Consider the following 12,551-nt stretch of genomic DNA (forward strand, 5'->3'; position numbering starts at 1 on the left):
GGAGACATCTCAGATCAATGCTGCTGATTCTGATCTCATGATGCTGCCTCTGCAAATGTCGCAAAATTTGGAAATCTTAGAAATGCAGTGATAATATCAGCAAAGGAGTTGTGCCTTTTTGTTATCAGGTGAGGAGCTTCAGGGTACTGCTGGACCCAGCTTTTTGAGGGTCAGTGGCCAAGAATAGAAACCAAAAGTAACCCGCAGAACAGAAACCAAAAGTGCTAACAAGGTTCTCAGGAAATGGGCAGCAAAATTCTTTTTCTTGCCAAGCAGAAACATGGTGCTACTGTTTTGATGGGTTGAAGGTTGAAAGAAAGGCACAGGGGTTTTCTACAGAAGGTTGCTGGAGAGAGAAAGCAAAGAAGCGGAGCTGTTTCTATTTGTTTAGCCATAGATATCTGCAACTTCTTCAAAAAGCAGAAGACGGCTAGTTAGCCCAGACACATACTGAAAATACTACTTCATCAGACATCACGCAAGGAGCACTCAATGTGTCTGCCTCAAAAGAGACAGAAAATATCCAGGCTCAGGCAGGGACATCCCAACTGAAGATACTGAGGCAGCTGTAAACCGTACAACTTGAACAACAGGAAAAGCTGGAACTACATATTGAAGGCAATTCCTCTATCAGATGTGTTGACATTCGAGCTGCTTACACAATGCTGGAGACCTACAAAAGGTTATGACTTCAGGCATGATAATACGGGTCAGAGATCACTTTGCCATGTGTGGCTTCCTAAATACTCTCCTTGGTTAGCATACTCTGCTGTTTTGAAACGATCCGTCTTTTCTTTCCCCAGCCAGTAGCACTAAGGGTGCAGGGCATATTTGTTACCATTTTGCACCACATACAAAATCTTCAGTGAAGCTGCAAAAAAGCACTCAAAAAGTGGATGGTGTAGTGGTTCACATAAAGATGCTTCCAACTTTCTGTCATGAACAGAAAATGGTGTCTGTTGAACAGCAACTTAATAAGTCATATGCAAGAGCTATAGAGGAAAATAAACTGAAGCTGTACTCAGGGGTTTTATAACACAGTGCCTGCAGACAACAGAACACCTGCAGGGATCTCCAATGCCTGCCCTCAAAGTTCCCCACTAGTTGCCCCCTTAAAAAAAACCCTTATTTTTAATTTTAAAAACCTTGTAAAATGTTAGGGGAGTCTTCTTTCTCTCCCTTTCTAGCCTTGCTCTTTCTCTCCCCTCTACCGCTTTGCCTTGCCATTTCCCCCTCCCTCCCTCCCAGCCTCTAGCCTCACTATTTCTCACCACCACCACCTCTTTAGCTCACTTTTGACTAGCCAGGCCCCCATGGCAGCCATTATGTGACTAGCCACATCCTCATGAAAGTCATTTTGCAGTGCCCACAGCAGTTTCTCAAATTCCCAAATGTGCCCACGGGTCCAAAAAAAGGTTGGGAACCCCTGCGGTACTCTATAATATCAACCATTGCATATTGTGTGTCAAATGACCTTGCTCTTCATGGTAAGACCAGTCCCACAGGTAACATGATAGACCTCTTAAAGCTTCATGTTGAAGCAGGGGATTAGAATAATAAAAAAAAAGTACTTGGAAACTGGGGCAGGGCAATGTCAAGAACACATCTGCAAGAATGCAGAATGAGTTACTAAAGCTGCGTGGCCAAATTTTGAGGGAAGATATTGTTGTGAAGGCTAACACTGCCACGAGGTTCTCAGTTTTAGCAAATGAAACAGCAGATATTTCTGGCATAGACTAACTGTCTCTAGGTGTAAGATTTGTGAAAGGAAGTGATGGGAACGCATCTGTACATGAGGAACTCCTTGGGCTCATTTCAATTCAATTCCTTGGGCTCAAACCAAACTGTAGTAGGCATAGCCAACACAATCTTATCTGCTTGTTCTGATTTTGGGCTAGATCTCAATAAGTTAGTTGGACAACACTATGATGGTTGTTCAACCATAGCAGGAAAAAAAGGTTCAAGCACACATCAGGGCAATCTATCCACACACAACCTTTGTCGACTGCTCATCCCATAGACTTAATCTCACTGTCAATGACCTGAACAGTGTAAGTGATGTGCATAATACAGTTGGCACAACTAAAGCCATCATGCATTTTTTTCCTGTGAGAGCATCCAAAGGCGACACCTAATACCCAGCATACCAATGCTATGTGAAACACGGTGGACTCAAAATTACAAGAGTGTCTGTGTCTTTGCAGAAAACTATACAAGTGTTGTCTTGCAATCCTAGCAATGAGCAGGATCAAGCAAGATCAAGACAAGACAACTTTCATACCAGTTGTTGTGTGCACCACGGACATCAACATTTATTGTTGTCTTGTGATCATAAGCAAATAGTCTTCGATGCTAGAGCCAGTCACACAAGTTCTGCAAGCTGTGAAGTTAGATGTAATGGAAATGAAAGCAGAGCTGCTGGGAATAATGGAAAAGCACAGGGAAGCTAGCAAGGAGACTTTTAGCACAATAATAGAAAAGTGCAAGGAATTGGCAGATTAAGTGGATGTAGAACTTCATGAACCTGGGCAAACTATACAGTAGCGGGAAAAAATGTGCTAACCATCCCAACAAATCCACAGAAGAGTTCTACCAGTGGCCCGTCTACATTCCCTACATGGATTCGCTTATTACCTCACTGAGGACTCATGTCAGTGATGAAAACCAACACGCTTTCAGTTTGCTGAAACTACATCCATCTCAGACTGAAGAAAAAGACTTTCACTCCCATGTCAATTCCATTCAAGGACTTTACAAATTTGAAAACTTTGGGGATGTATCTGTACTTGATATGAGCTGGGGGCAAAAAGACATACCAAAGAATACACCCATCATTGTGTGACACGTACAACATGACCCTTACTGAACTATTGCACCACATCAAACTGTTCTCTGCTATTAAAATGGCCATCCTTAAAGCACCTTCCCTCCCAGTTACAACATGCACAATTGAATGATCCTTTAGCACTTTCTGCAGGGTGAAGACATGGCTGCGTTTGACAATGAGAGAAGATCGATGGTCTGGCTTGAGTTAGTTGAGCATCCAGAGAGAAAAGTTGAAGACCTATCCCAAGGAAAAATGTATAAAAGAAGTTATTGACCATTTTGGCCAAGACCCTCAAAGACTCCAGGTTTTGTTTAAAGAATGATCCACTTTGTATTATGTTTTCCTTTATGTTATGGACAGACAAGCATTAACAAAGTCTGACTGGTTTCAGACCTTTTACGTCTTGCTTTCACCACAGCCAAGGCAGGTTCTGTATAAAAGGCGTGAAATTCAGCCAGGGGGGAGGGGGTGTAATTTGGTTGAGAGTCCTACAGTATTGTTGTCCAATGGACAAGTTGATGCTGTATGTCTTTCTGGTGCTTTACTTTGTTATTGTTAAGTGGACAAATAAAGCAATTTTAGTTCTGAAATGTATAAACCCATACAATACAGTAAATCACCAACAAGCACAGCCCATTATGGTTTCTCATTGCTGCTTTTCAGCACTATGCAATGGTGCACAGGGTTCAGTCGCATAAGGACTGCAAGTAGTCAAATCAACAACCTTAGTTACATATCACAGGCCTTGCCCCCCCTCCAAATCGCAATATGTAATTTTAAAACTGTAATTCAATAAAAATAATAGAACAACAATTTGTTGTTGTTGTTCAGTTGTTAAGTTGTAGCCAGCTCTTCGTGACCCCATGGACCGTAGCACGCCAGGCCTTCCTGTCCTCCGCTCTCTCCCGGAGTGTGCGCAAGTTCATAGAACAACAATATCAACTAACAAATAAAAGGCAGGAAATACATAAAATAGGCAGCTCACATCAACCACATTAAGATAAACCTGCACCAGATTCCTAGGAAACACACAAAGATTTTGACCTGGCAACAAAAATATAATGTTGGCACTACTTGCGCCTCCATGGGGAGGGTGTTTCACAACTGGGTTGCCACCACAAAGAAGGCTCTCTCCCATAAAATGTAGCAACAGAATTTGGAGATGCAACCCCCTTGATGATCTTTAGGCATGGGCAGGCTGATATAAGGAGTAACCATTGATGGCCTTATTCACCATGAATTTCTTTCATCAAATTCATATTTGAAGCCAGGAGCCTCAGTTAATTACTGTTCTGGGGGTGCGGGGTGGGAGTCCAGGGATGTGCAAAACTTGACATTTTATTTCTCCAGCTGTTTCCACCTTCCCACAGACTGGGATTTCATGTTCAGCACACTTTTCCACAAGAGCCATTTTTGCAGTGCCGTTCATCACATGTGTGCCATTATCTGCCATTGCTAGCTGTGCATCATGCCATCCATCCACAGACCTCTAAGCAGTGTAACGTAGATCTAAGTCATTGTTGCACATTGCTCACTTGCTTGTGCATCATCTTGCACATCACAACTTTTCTTCATGGATTCACTGCTGATGTCCTTGAACCCTACTTCTTTGGGACATTTATCTGTGTGAATCTAAATCTGTAGGCTTTGTACCTGAAGTGGAAAATGCCCAAAATGGTCAATATTTGTGCCAGCCTAGTGTTCAGGGACACAGAAACATCCTGCAAACATTACAGAAAATAGCAAGTTGACCTGAAGGACCTGTCTTTTCTGTTATATGTGAAACAGACACCTATAAACTAGTGCTGTGCTGAAACCCCACCAGCTGTTTCCCAACCTCTTTGTTTCCCTGCAAAAGGGGCAGTTTTTCAGCCATTTTCTCTGGGATTTTGAGAATTTCTCTGAAATTCCTCAGGGTGCAGGGCTTGAGTGCTTCCCTTACTAGAAGGAGGTGGCAGAGGGGCTCCTGTGTGCTCTTTTTTACCATTCTTCCCCACCCCATTCTGTCCTGGCAGCATCTCCAACTGATTGAGCTTCCCAGAAAGCCCCTTGGAGGACTTAGCCAGGACTCCCTCCCATGGGGCTTTCCAGTGCTGCTGCCTGCTGAGTACCTGAAAGCCAGAGCTTCTTCAGGAGGAGGAGGAGGAGGAGGAAGAAGAAGGACAACAACAACAACAACAACTCTCATCTTTCAGACAGTGAGCAGGGCAGCCATACCACAAACCCCAGGGAGGGAGTCCTGGCTAAGAGCATCTCTACACCAGCCTAAAATCCCAAATTTGAAAGGGGGCTTTCTGCTTCCATTTTAAATGCAGGATCACAACGGACTCCCTTTACAAGTGCTTCCTTTCCCCCTCCTTCTTCCCCTTATCTGAGTCTTCGATATGTTTCATTGGTCTCGCTCCTCTTCTTCCCGGTTTTCCTCTTTTCACGGACGGAACTCAAGTGGAACACAAGCGGGGTAATTTGATAGCTCATTATCTCTGACCTATTAAAAAATGGAATAACGGTCATTAAGGGAGCAATCCTAAGGCCACTAGACACTGTCTAGAGGGCCATAGGATATGCTCTTTTCCAGGAACCGACCTCAGAGCCTGTGCTCCGAGGTTGGTTCCTGGAAATTTGACCTCCCCTTGGAGGCAGCGTGGAGAAGCCCCATCCTCTGCGCTCTGAAGGCAAGCGCGGAGCGACTGAAAAGGGGTAGGGCTGGGGGCGTTCCGGGGTGGGGAGAGTGGAGCTGTGCATACGACACACCCTGTGTGTTGAACGGCAGCTTCCTTTCCCGGTCGCCCCCCCCCCCTCCGCCCCGCCACTAGACAGCCGAAAACGGCTGTCTAGAGAAAAAGAGCAAGGCAGGAGAGGCACAGAGGGAACAATCCCCCCGTGCCCCTCCTGCCTTGCTTTGGATAGGTGGCCACCTCCGAGGTCAGAGGTGGCCGCCTATCTAGCTAGGATTGTGCCCCAAGTGCAAGAGCCATCCTGGAGGTTGATGACATCATCTAAAGGGCCTGCAAACTTCCGTGAGTGGGCAATCTCAAGAGCAGGATAAAAGCTCCCTGTGAAGAAGCCCCAAGTCTTCCAGAGGGCTATCCAAGCAGCCAGAGGGGCTGCGAGGACAGAAAGGAGGGGGAGATAGTAAAAGAAAGAGCACCCCCCACCGCTGCCACCTCCTTACAGTAAGGGAAGCACTCAAGGCTTGGTCCCAGAGAAATGTCTTCAAAATTCTCACCCCTCCCCACAATTTTTGGGTGCAGTTTCTTTTCACACACACACACACGGTCAAAAATAAATAGGTTGAAAAATTCAGCACCGTGCTAATATAACGCTATACACATGAGGATTCCCCACTATTGTACAGCCACAAAGATTCTAACAGAACCAGAAGGTGCCAGGCTCCCTGGATCCTCAGGAGGGCCCAGTACTAAATCTGATCTGCTCCAGACCTGTCTGCCCTGCTGTAGCCAGCAGCTGACAAAGCAGCTGTCTTGTGTTGGCTGCAGCAGGCACTGAGTGGGGGCAAATTATGGGGCAAGCCAAAAGGCAAGGCAACAAGGCTGGCATAAGGCCATGCACAAATGTACCAGTACAGCATGGGATCAGGCAAAGGCAGGAGCGGTCCAGATACAAGCAAAGGTCAACGCACAGTTTAGCAGTGTCACCAGATGTACCCCCTCTGCCAAGGGGAGCAGGTCCCTCTGTACTCTTTCCGTCCCAAATGACTATGGGGACCACAGAAATGCAGCAATGATAGAGTTTTTTAATGCCTGTTACAGCACAGGATCAGTCAGATTGGTAGCTCCAGGATCCAGATCTCCTCACGGTACCTGTAGGAAGTCATTCCAGGGTAAGGCACAGAGCCTCTGGATCAATAACAGTCAGTATCTGCAGGGTGCTGGATACCAGGTCACAGCATGGGGTAAGTAGCTGCCAGACTGGAGTGGATGCTCTCAGGGCAATGCTGGTAAGCGGCTGCTGGAGCAGGCTGAAGGTCTACAGGGCAGGTAGCTGTGGGGTTGGAGCGCATCACCCTGGAGGATGTGAGGGACTGCTGACAGACTACTGGTTGAGGAGGATGTGCAGAGTCAGGAGGGCCTGTTCCTGAGCTTGCTGGGGACTTAAGCCAGTCCTTTCTCATCCACTTGACACAGGTCAAGTCAGGCCAGCTTGCAGACAAGCACACTGGAGTCCAGCAAGCTAAGCTGCCAAAAGCTCAGCAGATTTGACCCCTCAATGATTCCTCCAACATCCCTAGTCACAAGGCAAGGCCCAAAAAGCAAGACACAGGAACAGATGACCCATGTTGTTTCCAGCACTGGCTAGGCAGACACCAAAGGCTTTTAACACCAGAGCCTGCTGAGCCCCACCCAGGTCTCAGCTGCAGTACATTACAGCTCCCTGCTCAGAATCCTACTCCTGAGGAGTCACTTTCTCCTGAAGAGTCCTTCCTTGTCAGCAACCACTCTTTCTCATGGGAGCCCTACTGGCCCGTTGCTTGAGGCAAAGATGCTCCTGGGGGGCCAGGGGGTTGCTCAGTCTCTGCCACAGAGTCCCCTCCCCCTGACAGGATCAGACCTGCAGCAATCTCTGTCGAGGGCCCAGGCTCCTCCTGGTTGGGTGACAGTGACTGATCTGGGGAGCCCTCAGTTTCTGAGAGCTCCAGCTCTTCCCCTGAGGAGGATGCCTCCAGTGGGGACATGACAGCTGTGTGTGCTGCTAAATTTAGCAATTATGCTGGCATTGTGTGGTTGTGTCTGTTGGAATAAACAACCGCTGTTAATTAAAACCCACTATGTGGAGAGAAAAATAACAGGTTGAAAAGCCACTGAATGGTTAATGCATGTGGAAACGGAGCTGGGGTGTTTGTTTGTTTTCCTCTCTTCCTGTGTAGCCTGCTCGCTCTGTGTTGGCTTTGGGTTTCACTTTTGCTTTCTTACTTTGCCCACTTTAGTTGTAACAAAAGGATGCCTGTTAATCATATTAAGTAAAAGTAAATGCCCTGTGTAAAGCATGCACTGGTTTTTGTCTCAAGTGTGGTCAGACAAAACTTACTGTGCAATAGGATCCACAAGGAAAAGAGAAGGAGCAGAGGCATGCATACAGCTACGTTTCATTTATGTTCTTTTCAATATTTATAGGCTGTCCCATAACAAAAGCTTTCCTAGGTGTCTGCTATTCTCACTTCTTCCTGCTCATGGTGGACAACCAAGTCAGCAAACATGTAGTAGCGGCAGCAGCAAGGCTTTTCTGCTTCTTTGGCAGAGGAGCAGGGGAGGAAGAAGTTGGGAAACTCTCCCTGGAACATGCTAGCTGATGGAGGGAGGAGCGGGCAGACGGAGAGTGAAGGGCAGGCAGCGATCCCTCCGATCACCACTGTGGCTCGCTTGTTCCTCAGGGCCTCGCCACACGCAGAGCCAGCCCTGGGTTCCAAAACCAGGCTGCCGGCTTGAGATCAACATCTTGGCAGGGGCTCCAACTCAAGTGGGGGCTCCAACTCAAGGGCTGATTCCTCCAAGGAAGTAGATACATGTACGACTCTGAGAGCTGCCCTCTCTCTTGCCATCAGCTCCCCCTTGGCTGTCATGGAGCGGAATACGAGCTTTCATACTAGCAGAATAAGAGACTGTCTCTGCGACATGGAATTCGTTCCTGGGTGACAGTGTGCGCCCTCACAGCAGCGCATCACGACAAAAGACCCTATGCCTTGCTTGGGCCCAGGCATGGCTACTGGACTGTTCCCATGGGGTTATAAACTCCCAGGAATGGATGGTACTTCTCCCTACCATCAGGAGGCCTCCTCTTTTTAATTAACTTAGGGCTAGGCTGACCATACGTACCATTTTAAACTAGGGATGGCAGAGAATTCCGCCATGGATCTCGGTGAGGCCGAATGCCAGTGCATTCGGCCCCCCGAACTCCGTGGCGGAACGGCCTGCCACCCCCCAGCCACCCCCCACGGATCCCCCCCAGGATGAGACTTACCTGGAGTGGATCTTCTGGGTGGCGGTGGCTCCGCCAGCGGCTTCAGCAGCGGGGGCAGCAGCGGCTGGTCTTCCGACCGGCTGCCACCGCCGCCATTTCCAGTGCTGTAAAAAAAAAAAAAAAGACATGATAGGCTATGTAAAGATTTACGTAGCCTATCATGGCTAGGGTTTTTTTTTTAAAAAAATGATGTGATAGGCTACGTAAATCTTTACGTAGCCTATCATGTCTGACTTTTAAAAAAAAAAGTGTGTACGCAAATGGCGGCGGCTATGGCCGCCGCCATTTGCGTTCCTTATTTTGGGCCGTCTTAGTCTACATAAATATTTACATAGACTAAGACAGCAAAAATAAGGGGAACGCAAAAATATAAGGGGAACGCAAAAAATAAGGGGAATGCAAAATGTCCATTTTGTCCCATTTTTAATTTTTTGTAAATAACGGAACGTGTTTATCATAAGGCTCTACGCTAATCAAGGCATGCAGTAAAACTACTAGTGTGACGAAAGAGGAAGTCCCATTTACTTTATCCAGCCAGGGCCAGGCTTCTTGAGCTAGTGACGGTCAGATCCCGCCCCCTTGCTTGTCTGCAGTGGCGGGGAATTCAAGAGGCAGTCGCTAAGCCCCATTCAGCATGTGGGAGCCAGGAGGGTGAGTCTTACTGTTATTTCTACCATCATTCCACCCATAGAGATTCTTTCTGCCCTACATTCAGTTTGATTCGGACTTTTCAGACTCGTATTTCGGTTCAACGGGCTGTTAGCTATTTTTTTATTACAGCGGAACTCTCAGTGAAATAGAGTCCCCCGCTACGTCTACCTAAATTTTTGTATGAGTTCTGTCACTGAAGAATAATTGTTAGCTCAATATGTTCATGTAATAAAACTGTTGTTATCGTCTCACTTTTTCATGAATATGGAATATTACATAGCCCCATCCCGTTTTTGTCATCCCAATATCCCGTTTTTGTCTCAAGGAAATATGGTCAAACTACTTAGGGCACAATCCTTTGGAGACAGACGTCAGCCGCCTGTCCAACGCTGGGCAGGCGGACCACAGAGGGAATCCTCTCCAGCGCTCCAGCAGCCCTGCACGATCAGCTAGATGTGCGATTTTGGCTGTCTAGCCAGGGCGCGTCACAGCGGGAAGGGGGGGAGGCTGTGTGGCACATAGCAAGGCTCATAATGAGGCTTCTGCGGTCTCCTCCGGTCTCCACCCCACCCCCAAGAACGCTGCCTTTTCACCCTCTCTGCACCCTGCTTCTGAGCACAGAGACCAGCAAGAACCTTGCTGCCTGTGATGGGGTGGGAGAGGGGAGTGCAGTTTCTGGGAACTGAGCTCGGGGCCCTGGCTCCAAGCTCGGTTCCCAGAAACCGAAAACTCCTATGGCCCTCTATACAGTGTCTAATGGCCATAGGATTGTTCTCTTAGGGCACAATCCTCCTTATGTTTGGATAGAAAAAGGCCTACAAATCCCAGCATGCCCCAGCCAGCCATGCTGGCTGGGTCATGCTGGGAGTTGTAGACCATTTTTCTATCTAAACATGCAGAGGATTGTGCCTTTAGTCTCCCCTGCAAAATTAACAGGGTCCGGACATACACATATCATCCCATCGTCCTAGCCTGCCCCAGCTTCCTGGTCAGCTATTTATTGAAACAGGCTCATTGACAAAACCAAAAGCAAAGAAAGAGACCCTAAGCGGGGGGGGGGGGGTAATTAAATTAAAGGCCTTTCTAAAGAGAAGGCAATTAGGGTATTGATCAGGAGAAGTGCCAGGTTAATTGGGCATGTGACACATTGACATTTCTTCACAATCAATAAAACCCACGGCACCTTCAAAGAAATCTTCCTCAAGCACCCTGAAACCACAGTGGGGTCAAACATGCAATAAATTCAGTGAGCTGATTATTGCTGTTGGCTTCTTTCATGTTTTCTCAGTGCCAGAAAGCTGTCCGACAGGGGTGATTTCTCTCACCCCCTCCCTCCAATTTCCCGAATGTGGCTTTAATAAAAGTCTTTGATGGAGCCCGTCAAGGCTTTCTCTGTGCTTTTTAATAGAGAACAATCTTGTCAGGTTCTGTCAGCTTCGCTTTCCATTCTCCACAGAGAAAGGGGCTTAGAAATGCTCTTTCTTTCTTTTTTTAAAAAAGTCAATTAGCACACATTAGCCACTAGGTATCCGTGCCTTGTTGCACTTGCTTTCCAAATGCGAGGAAATGGGCCCAAAATACAAGCCAGGCAAAGGACCTCCATGGGGAAGGCAATCAAAGGACCCCTTTTCATTTCTTCTTTTGTTTTATCTTCTACTTTAAAGGGGAGCTTTTAAAAGGTTGTAATGAAATGAAATCTGTTCATCCTGAAAATGCTTGAAATGAGAAGCCAGTCCCTTCAGTCGGGCTATGGGTAAAAGGAAGTAAGACCCAGTTCAGATGTTCAAAAAGACAGATGTTTCAAAGGCCTGGATCATCCCAGCTTTGGAATTCCCTCTTCTGGTTTCTGAATCAGAGACACTGAGGTCTCACCCAGGATGTCGCTAGGCACTCCAGAGTTCATTCATCAAGCACACCGATCAAATCATGGGGGAAGCCACGGGCCCTAGCTTCAGGTGTGCTGTGACCTTGCCTTGGAGCCCTCGGGCAGGTAAAAGTTATTCATGTTTTCAATGGGAATTTCTGCTTCTACCTAGAATGGAAGCTCACCAATCATTTTCACCCACCATTACCTCTTGCCATGACCATCCAGATCTCACAGCCCCCGAAAACAGAACCTATGCTTTTACGGGAGAGGAGGTGTTATCTGAAGCTGAGCCTGGGAGTCACAACTCAGGCCTTCTGGATGAGGAAACTGAGCTGGCTGCAGAAGGCTGTTCACTCTCCTAGGGGCCTCCTTGGAGAAGGCTGAGGTCAAACACCCCAGGCCTTTCCGGAGCACCACAGTGCACAGCTCCAAGCCAAAACGCCACTCTGTGACATTCCCTGCTGCTCCACTTGAGAACAGTTACAAGGCCCTTCTTTGGGAAACAAAGGCTTGGTTGAGCTTTTAAACATAACCCTCTCCAGTCATTCCTCCCTGACAACCCTAAACATGTGGAGGGGCACAACTGCACCCCACTTCCCCTGTCCCCGAAATCTTTGTCTGAGAAAGGGTCACATACGTACATCCAGTTGTCTGAGCACTTCACGGAACCAAGGCCAGGGTGGACAGATCTGTGGATCTCAGTCTTGTGGAGATTGAATTTCTCACCCATCCCTAACAAGACCGTTACACAGGGGTCCTGATCTCATGAACCCCCGGTGTGCATACAACTGTATGCACATAGCTACCCCTTTTCAGATGTTCTGCTCAAAAATACCGATATTAGGGGAGGGGTTAATCTTACCCCTTTCCACACATTTAGTGTATATGTGGACAAGCAACTGCAGACGGCTCTTACCTGGTCAACATCTGTTTTCCCTGGGAGCTCACTAGGTTCTGTCAATGTTGACCCCAGTCCCTAGAACCCGTTGAAATCCCCATTGCTTTGACCCATTCCCAGTGTATATTGTATTGCCTTTCTGCTGAACACAAGAGTCAGTGGAGAGCCAGTGCGGTGTAGTAGCAAGAGTGTTGGACTGGGAGCTGGGAGATCCGACTTCTAGTCCCCACTCGGCCATGGAAGCTCACTGGGTGACTTTGGGCCAGTCACAGACTCTTAGCCCAACCCACCATACAGGGTTGTTGTTGTGAGGATAAAATGGAGAGGAG

The sequence above is a fragment of the Heloderma suspectum genome, chromosome 13, assembly GCF_057233095.1.
Source record: "Heloderma suspectum isolate Gila_16-S chromosome 13, 16-S_ref, whole genome shotgun sequence".
NCBI classification, from domain to species: domain Eukaryota; kingdom Metazoa; phylum Chordata; class Lepidosauria; order Squamata; family Helodermatidae; genus Heloderma; species Heloderma suspectum.